The sequence below is a fragment of the Canis lupus genome, chromosome 5 (genome assembly GCF_048164855.1).
Source record: "Canis lupus baileyi chromosome 5, mCanLup2.hap1, whole genome shotgun sequence".
In the NCBI taxonomy this organism is placed as follows: domain Eukaryota; kingdom Metazoa; phylum Chordata; class Mammalia; order Carnivora; family Canidae; genus Canis; species Canis lupus.
Window position 1 is genome coordinate 38,239,721 of NC_132842.1, and position 13,328 is coordinate 38,253,048.

The window sequence follows — 13,328 nt, forward strand, 5'->3', positions numbered from 1 at the left end:
TCTTAAAAAGCATATTGTCTTTGAGGTTCATCAGTTAGGGCATGCATTGAAACTTCATCCCCAGTTCTTTCTGAGTAATAATATTTCATGGTACGGGTATGCCACATTTTATTTATCCATTCATCAGCTATGGATGTGTGGCTTGTTTCCCTGTTTGGGCTGTGACGAATGATGCGGCTATGAACATTTGTGTACACATCTGGGTAGTTTTTGTGCGGATGTATAGTTTCATTTCTGTTGGGTCTAACGGGCTCTTCTTACTTAGCCTGTACCATTCTTTTGGTTTTGTTTCCCACAATAAACTTGAGAAGTGAGCAGGCTTGACCCCTAAGACCTCAGAGCCCTGCTAGCCCCAGTCTGGGCTCTTCTCTGCCTCTATGTAACCTGAGACCTGACTCAATCTCACCGTGCCTCAGTGTGAGAGCACTCTGACCCTCCCACGAGACATTGTGAGGATTAATGACATCAATCAAGTAGGATCTGCTCTTGAGAAGATGCTAACCTGTATGAGTAGGTCAGTGTGCATCAAGGAAACCACATACCCACCAAAATAAGGGCCTCACTGGCACCAAGGTGACACCATCAGACAAGAGGCCAGTGGCTGGATGTTTGAGACACAGGCGGTACAAAAAATACTCACCGTTTTCTCAAGATTTTGGTTCCCTTTGAGATCAGAATTTGGTTGCTTTCCATATCCTACAAGCTACCCTCTGAAGGTAGGAATGTCAGGGCCATCTGCCTAATGATGGGCAACCAGAAGGGCAAGCTTAAAGTCTAAAACCTGCTTTCCAGCTAACATGTCCTGAAAGACCACTACCTTCATTTAATAGAAAAATACCTCACTCTCTACAGAGCCCTAGATGTTATCTTCCTTCTGGGAAACCCATGTGCCCCGACCTTCTTTATGGCTTTTGGGATAGGTGAGTGTACCCCCTTGGTACAGCCTGATAAGGAACCAGCTATAGTGGTTCTGGGAGCCCCAGTGGTAGATGGGTCCAAATTCCAAGCTGACTCATGCCTGTTGACCAGTCACCAGTGTCCCTTGGTCTTTAAAATCATGCAGCTGGGAGCTCCCCTGATAAACATGTCAATGACAAGTTTAATAGGAAATGAGATGGCAGGCGTGCCTGGGTTCTAACTCCCATGTCACTGCTTACTAGCTGTATGATATGGGACAAGTGGCTTAGTTCTCAGAGACTCAGTTTTCCCATATGTTAAATGGGGATAATGGTAGGACTTGTCCTGAAGGGTCATTGAGGGTTACCTGAGATGATGCCCATGAGGGCAGCACACAGTTCAAGCTCAATCTATGTTTGCTGTAGTTATTATATTACTTTTAAGATTAAAAAAATACAGGACTTCAAGTAGCCTAGCCGTCCTCTCTCAGGTATTTAGGGAGGCTGGATTTCTCCTAGTCACTTATTTGGGCACCTGCTATGTATCAGTCACCACAGAGAGATGCGGGGGTTGAATCGAATTTCCCCCAGGAGTGTAAAATTCAAGTTGAGAGAGAAAGTAAACCATACAGTAAACCACAGTAGTGACAGTCAGTGCCATCCAGATTCAGAGTGGGAGATAGCAGAAAGGCTGGAACAGCGCAGGGAAGGCCTCAGAGGGGCAGCCGCACTGTGGCCGGTCCTTGAAAGGCCAGATGGGTTCACATCAGCAGGGCAGAGGGAGACACAAGTGGGCAAGGCTGGGTGAGGGGCAAAGGGAGATCCGTGTGTGCACAGGCAGGGTGGGGGCTCGGGTGGGTCTCGGTATGCTGAGTTGTCCAGGGACTGAGCCAGACACAAGCCTTCTGGTGTCTTTTCCACTGTCTGGGGTCACTCCTAGTGAGATTCCATGGGGTCTTTATTTTATTTTTTTTCTGAGAGAGGCAGAGACACAGGCAGAGGGAGAAGCAAGTTCCATGTGGGGAACCCAATGTGGGACTCGATCCCAGGACCCCGGGATTAAGACCTAAGCCAAAGACAGACGCTCAACCACTGAGCCCACGCAGGCGTCCCACCATGGGGTCTTTTAGTCACTTCTAATGATTATCCTTATTATGAAACTTTCTGTTATTCATTTTCACGGAGTGAGGAAGAGGAGCGATGTTGGAGGAGCTTTAACTCTTCATCCAGACGAGCACAAAAAGAGCACCCCAGAGCAGCAGGCATTGGCCCTGCTGTCCTGTATCCAGGCCGCTCTCCTAGGACGAGCATCCGGGTTGTCTTTGGGGACCCAGCCTTTCCCTGCTTTTGGTGCCTGTGGTTTTGGGTGGGGATGACTCCACCCCTATGGCAGGGATGGGCAAGGCGCCCACACTGGTTCAGTGAGATGTGACTCTGAGACTCTAGATTCTTGCGAACGGGCAGTGTGCCTGTTCTTCCAGGGTGGCTGTGCTGGGAGGGTGTCAGCCTGGAGCTGCTGGTGGCCATCTCGCCGCTGCTGTTGGTGAGCCCTCCTGGAATGGAATGACCCAGGGATGCAGAGCCAAGAAATGGTCAGAGACAGAGTCAGGACACCATCGTATGGGCACCTGGATGCCACCATACCAAAGCTTTTTCAGTGACATGAAAAGTCAAACTGGGCTTCAGTCTATTGTTACTAAAAGCATCCTGATTCACTGGAGTAGTTATCTTGCTCCTACTTACATTCCATTGACTGCTTCTCAGCATAGATATTTGTGGTCCATCGTCAAGGGGTGGTATGTAACAAGGGTTAGTGTTCTGCGTGTGCAAGTGATGGTGACATCTGCACGCATCCCCAGAAAGGCACCCGTGCGCGTCGTGTGCTTAGGAGGGAAAACCAAGACTGTGAAACTTTGTCTTCTTCATCCCTTGACTCTGCTTCCAGAGCAATTCTCCCCAAACCCTGCATTGTATTCCTCTTGTTCTCAACCAAAGAAATGAGTTATTGGATCCGTTAAGTGTGTTTTGCAGGGTTCTAAGAAGTCAGGAAGAGGTGTGGAAGGGGTGAAGAGAGAGGAAGCTCTGCGTGTCCCCTGTGTGTTTTTTCCCTTTTGCCCAATAGTTAGGAATGAGCTGACATCCTTTTATTTCCTATTACGTGCAGGGCTTTTTAAAACTAAGCATTAACTCTACTATAATGGGTTTGTCTCATGATTTCTTGGAAAACATCTTGGATCTGAGCAAAGATAATTCACTTGGTGGGAATCATTTCCTGCTTCCCCTGCTAGGAACTAGATCTAGCTGTTCCTCCTGGGAGCAAATTGGCCTTAAGTGAGAGAGGAGAGTACAGGTATTTTAAGCTAGCATCCATCGTGGGGATTCAAGCCTGCCGCGACCCGGATCAGGGAGGAGAAGAGCAAGAAGCAGGGCAGGGGAGAGCACTGGTGCCTGACACAAGCAGGACGACAAGCATGGCATCTGGAGTTAGAGCCCCTCGGAGAAGCTGCCGTACTCACCTCTTTGCCTCGGCTCTGGGGTGCCTTCCCTCCAGCCTCGGGTGCCCCCGGGTGCTCACCGGTGCCCACGGGTACCCACGCGGCCCTAGCAGGACCACTGCAGGCGAGCCGCAGGGGGAAGGCAGTTCCCATTCCCCATCAGAAGGGAGTGTCCACCGAAAGGAGGCGATGCCCTTCCTTACTCCCCTGGACTTGAGGCTGCTGGTTCTGCAAGTCCTGTCTTTCCTGCTCCCTGTCTGGTGTGAGTGGACCTCAGGGGAGTCCTAAGAGAAGGGCTGAGTGCAGAGCGCACCCCCCACCCCCCCGCCCTGATACAGGTTGTTTTCCTGGCGGGCCTGGAGAGCCTCAAGAGGGAGGCAGCCGGGATCCCTGGGTAGCTCAGTGGTTTGGCACCTGCCTTCAGCCCAGGTTGTGATCCTGGAGTCCTGGGATTGAGTCCCATGTTGGGCTCCCTGCATGGAGCCTGCTTCTCCCACTGCCTGTGTCTCTGCCTCTCTCTCTCTCTCTGTCTATCATGAATAAAAATAAATAAATAAATCTTTAAAAAATAAAAAAGAGGGAGGCAGCTGAGTGGGAAACCACCCTCTTGGGATCGTCCCCTTCCCCTCCCCCCCGCCCTGCCCCGGTGCGACTGATGCTGGTAGTACCCACAGAAAGCTCAAGGACAGGCACTTGTGTATTTATTTCTCCCCTCTCATGTGATCTTATTTTTGGAATGGACACAAAAGCTATTTGGGGGCTGGACAGCTGCCAGGCGAAAGGACCGGTGTCTCATGCAGGTTGTCTGCCTGCCTCTCCCTGAACGAGACCCTCTTACCTTTCCCTGTCGAAGGCAGAACTCGGGGGGTCTCGCTCTGAACCTGACGTTTCATATAGCACAGCACTTAGCCCAAATTACTAATTTTAGGCCAACTAGTTTACCACCACCCCCTTTGAGGTTTCACAGGGTATAAATGTAATGAACAATGCCATCACTTGTATGTCTGAGGGCTGGTGGACCTGTCACCTACTCAACATAGATGTGTCCGTCACATATACACGATCTCAGATGTCAACAACCAGGTGGGACCTCAGGCCCAGGAGGTGGTCAGGAGCCAAGTCCAAGGACAGAGAGAGCCAGTAGCACTGAAGCGCCCTGATGCCCCCTCCCCCAATCCAGCTGTTTCTGCTTCTGACTCCTAACTTTATAACACTTAAAACATTTCAATGGCTTGGTTTTTCACCTCTGATTTTTCCTCTTCAGACATGAATGGAAAGTTTTGAAACACTCATGCCTGACAAATGCTGTATCATCATCTGCACAATCCTCACTGTTACTTATTAAGTTCTTGCTACGTGCCATTCCTGTGCGGGGCCCTCTTCCTGGGCTGGCTCATTTCTCCTCACAGCAGCCCTCTCTGGAAGATAATCTTGTTCCCACTAGACAGCCCAAGAAGCAGAGGCTGGGCAAGGTGGGCTTGCCCAGGAGATATCTGAGCCTCCATTTGTCATTTGTCTGATTCCAGAACAAGAGTTTTTGGCTACTTTGCTTACTTGTCTGCTGAAGCTATAAATTCCCAAGATTTCACTATTGTTTTCATGTCCTTAGAGGAAAATCTTAAAAAATCTCACGGTTGATTCAGACACATGACTTCACTTCTCATGCTCTTTCCTAAATCCAGTCCTTGAAGCAGAGAGAATGAGGTTTTCATGTGTTTACAGTCTCAGGCCCTGATTCTAGATACAGGATGGAGAGTCTGTGGCCTCCAAACTCCTTGAAGCCGATCTTCTATGAATAATTCATGAAGCAAACACAGGCACAGCAGAGAGGACTGGGCTGGGCTGGCCCCTCAGGGCTCCTCAGTGCATCTAGATGGAATTGCCCCTTTCTCCCCTACCTTCAGGGAGAGGCCTAGAAATGGGGTCCAACGGCTTGTCCAACACTGCCCCCTTCGGGCCACTAGGCTGCATTACTCACAGGATGGTGATCAAAACTTCACAAGGGGGCTTGAAGGATTATTTTTAGAGAATCTGCTTCCGGATCCTCAGTTTCTTTAGAGGCTTTTTCCTAAAACTGATTTGCCTGAGAAAATTCCTGTGTTGATAATAATCCTTCCCTTACTGGAAAGCACACCCCTCACTCCACAAATCTTACTAAAGTGCAGGTGCTCCAAATATAAAAATTTCCAGGTACAGTTGCCCAAACTGAAAACCTCCCTTAATGATTTAATTCAGCTTCTTTTAATGATTAATTAAGGCATTTTTTAGATTTGACTAAATTTGTTTCTTCCTTGATTTTGAAGAAAAGCACTGTGAAAGCAAACCATAGGGAATGATAGAAATAATAACAGATTGGAGTGCCTGGGTAGCTCAGCAGGTTGAGTGGCTGCTTTTGGTTGAGGTCATGATCCCGGGATCCTGGGATTGAGCCCTGCATTGGGCTCCCTGCTCAGTGGGGAGTCGGCTTCTCCCTCTGCACCTCCCCACCACTGTCTCTCTCTCTTTCTTTCTTTCCCCCTCTCAAATAAATAAAATCTTAAAAAAAAGAAATAATAACAGATTAATTGGTATATTTAAAGAATAATGTCATAACTTAATTTTTTATTCCCAATATTTACATTGTGCTGGAAGTCATTATCTTGAAGCCAAATGAACCTAATGATGAACATGTAACATATCAACTTTAAAATGTAGGTATAGGTAACATGGTTTTTCAGAGTTGTTTCAGAAGGCCCAGGAACAACAATGGTTGAAGATGGTTGGCCACTGCTGACCACAGATTGTTGTCTGTCCATCCAACAAATCGAGCACCTGCTATATGTCAGGCATTGTTTCAGGCACTAGATAGAAACACAATGAGCAATACCCTAACATGTTACATGCCAGATTCTTACTTGTGACTACCTGTAGGGAGCTGAGTGAGGCAAACAGATTAACAATAATTACTCAAAGTAATAAAAAAATTCAACTTTGATAATTACTACTAAGGAGGGGCATTTGGTGAGTAGAGAATGTAGAATGGAGAGTGACAAAAAATAATGATTGACCTGTTTCATAGAGAAGATATCAGGAAAGGTGACCCTAAGGAAATGACGTCTGAACCAAGAATAACATAGGTCCCAAAAAGACTACGAGAACCCAGGAAGAAGGCCCCAGTAGCATAGGAGGATTGGGAGAAGGATCAGCCATTATAGAGTAGGTTGTTTTTAGAAAGGACCTTTGCCTTTACACAAGTACAACCCATGTTATAAATTGGTGGTTCTCAACTGGGAGTGATGTACTTCCCAGGGGACATTTGGCAATTTCTGCAGACATATTTGGCTGCTGCAGCTGGGACTTTACTAGTGGCATCTAGAGGGTGGAGACCACAGATGCTTCTAAACATTCTACAATATACAGGACAGTCCCCACAACAAAAGATGCAGCCCCAAAGTCAATAGTCCTAAGGTTGAGAAATTCTGTTGCAGATGAGGGCAGGGCAGGCCCACACATGTCTGCAGTGGATGTGAATTCATTTGTTCATTCATTCAACAAATACTAGGAGTGCTTGCTATGCTGGAGACCCTATTCTAGGTATATTTGAGGCATACCAACTACCTTTTAACAGAAATTGTCACCTCAAATGGCCAGCCTGGTTATGTTCCTGTGACCCAGCCTAAAATTTTCACTATTCAAGTGGTGGCAAGATTGGTCTTACTGTCTGTAGAAAGAAGAGATAACAATGTATGGATATTATTAGAGAGGGTCAGTGAAGCATGTCTATAATAGTGGAAACAACCTAAATATCTGTCAATAGAGGAATGGTTACGTGCTTCTAGCACAGCCATATAGTAGCGTCCATTAAAAAGAAAGGACACGGGCAACCCCGGTGGCTCAGCAGTTTAGCACCGCCCTTGGCCCAGGGCGTGATCCTAGGGACCTGGGATCAAGTCCCATGTCCGGCTTCCTGCGTGGAGTCTGCTTCTCCCTCTGCCTGTGCCTCTCTCTCTCTCTCTCTCTCCTGATTAAATAAATAAAATCTTTAAAAAAAAAAAAAAAAAAAAAAGGAAACAAGAGATGATACAGAAAAAAACCATGAAGATATTATTCACTGGAAAAAGTTTTGGAATAGCAGGTAGAATATGATTGATGTGATTTATGTTTTCAAATTGGTTTATGTGTGTGTTTGCACATGCATGCAAGTACTGGAGAAGTTGTCACCAAATTCTAATAATGGCTACCTCTAAGAAGTGGAAAAACAACCCTGGAACATGTTCACTGAGAGTAGCCCTCTACCTAATTTCCTCCTCTCCAGTTTATCCTCTCCAACATCCTACTACCAATATTCAACCAGTCATCAACTTCTAGAGATCCTTCGACTTCCAGGACAGTATCTGTTCCTTATTCTTAAATCCAAAGCCCTCCCAAACTTGCCTCCAGCCAGTCTTCTTAGCCTGTCCCTCCCTTACCAGCCTGTCCCACCCCCACCTCTTCAGAGCTTCAGCCAGAGTGGACTCCTGGGAATTCATCATGCCACACTCTTTCAAGACAGGCTCACCTCTGTGCCTGAAAACAGTCCTTCTCTTTTTATACCTGTATTAGTCAGGATAGAGTAGGTTATACTGTGGTTATAATTGATCCCCAAATGTCAGTGACCTAAAATAACAAAGATTTGTTTTTCTTTCTTTCTTTCTTTCTTTCTTTCTTTCTTTCTTTCTTTCTTTCTTTTTTTTTTTAGGTTTATTTCTCATTAATGAATATCAACCTGGGGACACCTGGGTGGCTCAGTGGTTGAATGTCTGCCTTTGGCCCAGGGCATGATTCCAGGGTCCTGGGATCGAGTCCCATATTGTGCTCCCTGCAGGGAAGCTTTTCCCCTCTATCTCTCTCTGTGTGTCTCTCATGAATAAATGAAATCTTTAAAAAAATGAATATCAACCTGTCCATTTTCAGGTTGGCTGGGGAACTCTGCTCCATATCATCCTTAATCAAGGAGCCAGAGCTCAAGAAGGTCAAGGAACTCCTGATCTCCACTTTAAGGTAGGAAGAAGGAGATACATTTACTAATACACTAGCACTAGATGCTACTTCACAAGTCCTATGGCCACACCTAATATAAAGTGAGATGGAGAATTTCAATATGAAATCATTTTCCTTCTGCTCAAAGAACACTCCTTTAGTATCTACTGCTGTTAAAGAATCCTGAAAATGTCTTAATTCCACTTTTATTATCACAGGCTGCTTTCACTGGTTATGGAATTCTAGGTTTTCTCTCAATACTTTCAAGCTCATTAAATTCTACTAATTTCTAGCTACTGTTATTTCTGTCAAGAAGTAGATTAGCAGTCTATTCATTTTTTTTTTCAAGTAATGGTAGCTGCTTTTAACTTCTTTCTTTTCTCTTTGCCTTCGTTTTTCATCTTTTTTTACCATGATGTATGTAGATGTGGCTTTCTTTATATTTATCCTGCTTGGAGTTTCCAGGGCTTCTGGACCCATGGCTTGATAGTTTTAGTCAATTTTGGCAATTATTTTTCTCTTCAAATATTGCTACTGCTTTATTGTCTCTCTCTTCTCCTAGAACTTCAGTCTTCACTTTATCTTCCATATCTCTTATTCTCTCACATCATTTTCCATTCTTTTGTCTCTTCAAGTTTCATTCTGAAATTTCCTTCTACCCTACTGCCCACTTCATCAATTCTCCCTTTAACTGTGTCTAATCAGCTGTTAAACTCATCTACTGAGCTCTTTACTTTCATCATTATATTTTTTTAGTTCTACATTTCTATTTGGTTATTTTTCACATCATCATTGTCTTTTTTTTTAAGTTTCTGGTTCTCTTTCAGAATTTGTTATCTTTTTTTTAAAAAAGATTTTATTTATTTATTCATGAGAGACTCAGAGAGAGAGAGAGAGAGAGAGAGAGAGAGGCAGAGACATAGACAGAGGGAGAAGCAGGCTCCCTGCAAGGAGCCTGATACAGAACTCAATCCTAGGACCCTGGGATCACAACCTGAGCTGAAGGCAGATGCTCAACCACTGAGCCACACAGGTGTCCCTTGAATTTTTAATCTTTTATCTCCTTTGCATATTCTGTGCCTGATAATGCTAGTCACTGCAGTTTTCTGGGGGTGTTTCTATAGTAGTTGTTTCTACAGATCTCATTAATATTGTCTTATTTCCTTATGTGCCAGGTTATTTTCATGTGTGCAGCAATTGTGTGTGAAGAATTGTTTGTAGAAGTAACATGAGATCTTAATGTGTTCTATTCATCCAGAGAGTATTTACATTTGCTTCTGTTAGGCACTTGGGAATATTAGCAATCTAGGATCACCATAATCCAATTAGGGTTAAGCTGAGCCCCTGCAAAATGTGGTCTATTACTTATTCATCCAGTCTTAAGATGCAGTCTATCAGGGCCCTCACCTAACATGAGGGACTACATGGTCCCCTCTCCTTTGGTTGGCACTGGATTTCAACTTTTGTTCCCTTTGGATGCAAAACTGCCTCCATGCTGCTTAGCCTCCCAGCTTCTTAGTTGTCTCTTCTAGAAGCAGCAAATATCCCAAGGGGAAAAGATGCCTCAGTTGTTGGGCTTGCCTCCCCAAATGCCAGTCTTTTCCCACATCTTTGTTTAGCATCTTTTCATTATCCTTTTAACACTTTGATGCCCTTCAGGTTGATTTTATTTTTATTTTGTCCAGGCTTTGTAATTGTCCTCAGCAGGAGAACAGGCCCCAGTGATCTAGTCTCCTGTTACCAGATGGTAGGAAACAGAAATGTGGGGAACTGGTCGGGTACATGTGCACATGCATACTGTGTGAGTACTGGGCACTGGGGTTAACTAGAGAGCATGAGCCTTTTTTGCCTTATGGAAACAAGAGTCTTATGTTGCCAGATTTTTCAATTTTTTTTTCAAAAGAAGTAGGAAATGCAGGCTTTTTAAATGTAAAATCACAATTTTCAATGGTGGCTAAAAAAAAAATTAACCCTCAGGAAACAGAACAAGACACATTTGCAGTTCAAATCCAGTTTGAAACATCTGAACTATAGTATGTGTTGATGGGTTAAAGGTGGTCATCTTCCACCATTAACCTTAGCTCCCAGTAGTCCAGGCTGCCCTGAATAAACCCTAGTCCCTCATACAGAAAAAAAAATAAGGTTTTGAAACCAATTTATGTCTTCACTGAAATCTCTTAAAAATGCCAACAGGGAGGACGCGTTCTATTCATAACACCAATTTTTTTTCTGGAAAACCTCCTCCCCTCTCTCTCCCAAATCCTCCTTATGACAGCCCACCAGTTACTACAATCCCCTTTATCTCTTAAATTCCCCCCAGTTCATTGCATCTCTGGCTTTTAGCTCTCTTATCCTCCCTCTTTCTGATCTATTCTACTTTCCCTAGCAGGTAATTCCCTGCCTTTTCTTCAGTGGACTCATGAAGCCATCCCCGCCCACAGCACCCGGTGACTCAGAATCCCTTCCAACGTTTTCCTATATTCTACACAAGAAAGCCTCCAAAACCTAGCAGCCAAGATTAATCCTCCTTCACAGGAAGTGGGGGTGGGGAGACATGACGCTGTAAATACTCTAAAATCTGTATTTTTTTTCCCCATTCCATCAGCTATGCCATCTGGGATGGGGTGAAGCCAGGACGCGATGTCATTTGCAAAGGAAGCAGAGCTGATTTCCAGGATGCTTTGGCATCAAGTTGAGTTTTCAGATGGCTGCCATTTCCTTGTCATTTACATTCTCTTGAAAGGACAGTGCCCCCACACAAACCTCTTGCAAACGAGGAGGGAGAAGCCAGAAGGAAGAGAAATCAAATGTGGACTTTTCCTGATTTGTCTAATAATAGAAAGTTGGCAAAGCATGTCACAGAATAGAAAGTATTTGATAAAAATAGCATCTGTTAAGCCTGGGACTCAAGCTGGAGATGCATGGAAATAAAATTTATTCCTTCCTTGAATGTTCCCCAACTAGTATCACAATTCTGTCTCCTTCATTAATGAGAGAGGTTTAAAATGCTACTTTCTGTGACCAAAATGCCTCTCTTTTCCAACACTGAAGGTGGAGGAGGTGCTGGCTGAATTAAGGAAAGCACTAAGCTGAGAGACTGCCTTTGGCCAGTCGGGTGTGGCTCTACCAACCCACCCTTGACTTTGAGACGTGGTGTCAGGGGCACTCCCTTAGTACCAGCTTGTGAGATGGGACATCTGGGAGAAGGTTTCCCGGACAAGCCAGTGTCACTGACTCACAGGAGCCTAATTGATAATCATAATTGTGTGGTATTATTACTTTCCCAGAGGGAGGTCTCTGGCCAGGCGGCCCTCAGTAAAAAGGAAAAAAAAAAAAAAAAGCAACCCAGAGACGTATGTCCTCTCCTTCACAAAGCTGCTCCTCAAGGTGTTTGGGGCTTTCACATTTTTCTCCTGCTACCGAGGACCCCCAAAGGTGTTCCCTCAGTTCAGGACAGGAACACGAGATCGGGCCCTTCTCAAAGGACGTCCTATATATAGCCCAGTGAACTCTCCTCATAACTGTCCTCTGTGTCACCCGCTCTTCTGGGTCCCAGCCCTTTGATGCCTTGCTGGAAACAGTCTTTTACTGAAAAGCAAAACGGAGCCAAACTAACAGTAGAAGAGAACAAGTGATCAAGTGGCCCCTATTAAATGACCTACATTTTTAATATATTTTTAAAAAATTGTGATGGGGTACTTGGCTGGCTCAATGTGCCTCTTGATCTTGGGGCTGTGAGTTTGAGCCCCATGTTGAGTGTAGAGATTAAAAATAAAATCTTTTAAAAATGCTAAAAAACTACGGGTGCCTGGGCGGCTGAGTTGGTTAAGTGTCCAACTCTTGATTTCAACTCAGGTCTTGATCTCTGGGTTGTGAGTTCAGGTCCCATGTTGGGCATGTAGCCTACTTTAAATAAGGAGAAAAAGAGGGGTACCTGGGTGGCTCAGTTGGTGGGGCTTCCAACTCTTGATTTCACCTCAGGTCATGATCTCAGGGTTGTGAGATGGAGCCCTGAGTAGGGCTCTGTGATGAGCGTGGAGCCTGCTTGGGGTTTTCTCTCTTACCCTCTCCCTCTGCCCCTCCTTCTCCTTGCACTCTCACACTCTCTGTCTCTAAAAAAATAAAAGGGGGGAGGGAAGGACCAAAGAAAGGTAAAAAATTAAAAACTAAAAATTGTGATAAAGTACATATGATCTAAAATTTCCTATTTTAACCATTTTCAAGTGTACAGTTCAGTGGCATTCAGTACCTTCATGTTCTCATGCAACCATCATCACCCTCTATCTCCAGAACTCCTTTCATCTTTTTTTTAAAAAAGATTTTATTTATTTATTCATGAGAGACAGAGAGAGAGAGAGAGAGAGAGAGGCAGAGACACAGGGAGAAGCAGGCTCCATGCAGGGAGCCTGATGTGGGACTCGATCCCAGGACCCCAGGATCATGCCCTGGACCAAAGGCAGGCGCTCAACCACTTAGCCACCCAGGGATCCCCCCCTTTTTCTTTAAGTTTAAATGATTTTATTTTCACACAACCTACATGACATTTTTCCCTTAAAAACAATGTCTCTAATCCAAATAAATCAAAGTCAAACTAAATGAAGAGTTTGAGAGGACATCACCCATTAGTCTAAGTCCTGGTGATGTGCATGAAAAGCAGCAGCAGTTATGCCAACAGGGGATAGATCTAAAGTAATAGTCACATTTACTCACATTTTTCCATTTCTAAACCATCCTTAAAGAAAGTCGTATCAGGGGTCACACCATCTTCACAGTAGTCCAGCAGAACAACCATGCCATCCGGGTTTGTGTTCCCATCAACAAACAGCTGGTCGTTTTTGCAAATAGTAAGGATATGCTTGATTTGTTCTGCAGCCTGGGTCTCTGTTTTTCAAGGTTGCCTTTGGTTGAGTTCATATTGTCTTTGCTGTGCTTCTTATAG